Source organism: Porites lutea, chromosome 5 (assembly GCF_958299795.1).
Source record: "Porites lutea chromosome 5, jaPorLute2.1, whole genome shotgun sequence".
In the NCBI taxonomy this organism is placed as follows: Eukaryota; Metazoa; Cnidaria; class Anthozoa; order Scleractinia; family Poritidae; genus Porites; species Porites lutea.
Genome location: NC_133205.1, coordinates 40,264,765 through 40,268,012, shown reverse-complemented (window position 1 = coordinate 40,268,012; position 3,248 = coordinate 40,264,765). Strand labels below are relative to the sequence as shown.

At 36.8% G+C, this 3,248-nt stretch overlaps 1 long non-coding RNA gene across 1 annotated transcript; it reads right to left on the bottom strand.

Moving 5' to 3' along the window:
- Positions 1-1,703: 1,703 nt before the first annotated feature.
- Positions 1,704-3,248, bottom strand: LOC140937239 (uncharacterized). The gene is made up of 3 exons (XR_012165444.1): positions 3,097-3,248; positions 2,640-2,709; positions 1,704-2,088 (listed from the first exon to the last, which is right to left on the bottom strand). It is a non-coding gene; the product is annotated as an uncharacterized lncRNA (long non-coding RNA).

Genomic DNA, 3,248 nt, shown 5'->3' with positions numbered 1-3,248 from the left:
TGTTTAGTATTCGTCTTTTTTTGAAATTTTCAGGTAGCACTTGACGACTAACAAGGGTTTCTTATTACTTTTCATTCAATCATTGGATCATTCAGGCATCTAACCTGATATAAATGAGCTGACCGCAGATTCTGGAGCAAAATCTGGAAATGATTTTCTATTAGTTTTCCTCTCGCACTCGTGGACTTCATAACTGCAAAGTCCTTTGAAGAGAGACGTTTCTACAATTAGGTTGTGTAAGTTAATTTCGGTCACGACAGATTCTTTTGGAATAAGTAACTTGAGTTTCAAGTATTATCATGGCGACTCTCTATCTCCAAACACTAATACAGTTTCCTGTCTAAGAGTGTATAACTCTAGAGTAGCATTAGTTAAGACCACTTTAAACGGTGTTTGCATGATTTCGTGCAGGAATCTGCAGAGAATTCCTTTGCATTGCAATTTCTAAACCCTTTAAAAACTCAAAATTACTCAGGACGCATAACTACAGCGCGTAACTTTCCTTATAGAAAGGGTCGACGTCGTTTACTTCACAGCACACTACAGACATCAGATTCATTAGGAAGCAAATAAAGACTAAATAAAGGCAAACTCTTATGGATCAAACTGACGTGATAAAACTACTCATTTTATGTCATAAGACATTTGCAGACAACGGCAAAAGGAGAACTAGTTGGGTACAAATAGCAGCTTACCGTAAGCCTAATTCATTTATGCCTCTTTACATGCGCTTTGATCATGACGCGTAATTTATAGCAGGCTTCGGATGCTTAAAAGTTGGACAGCATTGTCGAAATCCATCCATCGGATGAATCGCTATCAAGAGGATAAGTTAATATCGATACCCAACAGCAATATCCACTAAATAGTAATTTATCCCTCAAGATCACTTGGATAACACTATCCACCTTCTTAACTTCTAGCTGGGGCTAGATGTTGAATTGGTAAGCGATGTTTCGCTAATGGTGCAAGCCAATATTTAGTCTGTTCCAGGCGTTTAGATAGTGGGGAGCAAGTTAAATCGTACGCGGCCAGCGCAAAAAGAAACACGATAGAAAAAAACGAGGGGAGACTGGGGCGGTAGCGAGATTACGCGGGAGGGTTCCCTCCCCATGTTTTCTGGCCCTATTTTTTCCTTCGTCAATTTTTGGCCGGCGCCCTAATTTTTGCCCGCTCCCCACCATTTCGAACGCATGGAACAGGCTAGCCAATATTCTGGAATCGAAGAAGGGGCATAAGTCTGATGATTTCTATCGATTTTAAAACTTTCATTTTTTTTAGCAAAAAAAAAATTATGGTCGGTTATTAAAACAAAATCTAACTTAGGACGCGGTTTAGCAAATCTGGACCTTTAGATATCTTCCTTAGTGGGTTATTATAAGAAAACAAATGTTTCTTTAATCTACGCCTTATGCATTCATGAAGCTGTTCACGATATGATACATCTGGTGTTTATGAAAGTGTTGAACAAACTGAAAAAGGCTACGCGTTTTTGTTAAACAATGGATAAAAACCCGTTTAACTAACTTGCCCATTAAATGTATTAATTGGATTCCAGCGGTTAGTTATGAATACTGAGTTTTTGTTTTTGTTGTAGTTGTTGATCGAAGAGAAACTATAAACGCCGTTCAAGTACAGAGGGCAAAAAATTGTCGTGGCAAACCTTGATATAGATACGCCGAAAGATATAAAAACCAGCTAGCGATGATTTCAAGAGCTTTATTTTATTCCTAGTATAAGAAGAGTACCTTAATCTACAACAATACTGTATCTGAACTGTAGCTCAAAAATGAATATAGTTTTCTTTTCAGTTGAACTTTCAACGTATTGGGAAAAAATCATTGCTTACAGTTTACATGTTTATAATATAATGAGAGCGGCGATCTTTATTCGAAATATTAAATAGTGCTTTTAAAATAACTTCTTCACATCAATACTGCAAGAGTGCTAGATGCTGCACTCCTTAGCAACAACAACCTTGTGTGCTCATTTTTCCTGATGTAGCAGTTTGTTTAAAATTAACATTTTCATTCAGATAGAAGGCTGCAGGAAGCACCTGGATCTTGGAATCCCTACACAACAGCTGGCCTGAAAATGTCAAATGATAAAAATTAAATAAAATAAGAGAGCAAAAATAGGCTAGGTATAACATTTCTGTATGTCATAATAGGCTTTAGTCTCAAATTAGACTGTTCGCAGTCACCTATTTTTTCGTAAGTTCATAGAGATCGACCGCTGCATTACTGGCGGTCATCTTGGATTTGGGTCAAATCTAGACGCCACCTACGCTCGCCGCTTGGTACAAATGAAAAAGCGCTTGATCCTGACTTTCTTACGAAAAAATAGGGGACTGTGGACAGTCCAGTTTCAAATTATGATTATTACTTGGCTCCATGGCTGTGGGCAAGAGAAAATAATCTATTTTCCCTTGCTCTTGGGGTATAAGAAAAAAGAAATTTCCTTGAGATTTCAGGGGTTAGCAGTTCATTTCTTTTGTTTTACTTCATTTAACTCAGAGCGCATTGTTTTGAGTTATTTTTGTGAACAACTATATAGTTTTTGAAGCTTTGAATATATGAAAATTATATATGAGAACTGCGGGGTGAAAAATTTATTCATATAATATAGCCTAGCTTTACCTTCAAGGTAATCATCCTTTCCCAAACCAGTATTTATCTGACGTCTGAGTTCTTCGCTTTGCACAATTTTCTGAAAACATTATGATCATAAATACGTTATTTATTATGATTAATGATTAATATTTTTTGTTTTCCATAACTGTTTTCTTGAAATAAGGAAGCCACGGTAGGCGTTGGTATTTTTTTTTTTTAAATAAAGCCAGAAATAACAAAACCCCTATCCCTCCCCCCCCCCCCCCCCCAAGTTTTTATACCTTCTTTTTCTACACAATCAACGCAAAGCCACGTTACAAGTCCAATTTTATATCTCTCGTTCAAGAAAGATTTTATCCTGCCAAGAATGTGCAAGAAATCTGATTCAAAGTTTGTTGTGATAGACACTTATCGTTTGAAATATAAATTCTATGGTAATTTAGAGGAATATTGTAAAATCTTTACAACCTAATGAGATATTTACCTTTCCTGATGCAGGCATGTTGCTGAATTTTGAGGTAAAGCTTAACTTGTGAAGGTTTCGAGTTCAAAAACACACTGTTGACAGCACTATGCCTTTAGGCCTTTTATAGCCCTTGATGTTGTGTTGAACTGAAGTCAGGCGATGATCACGCG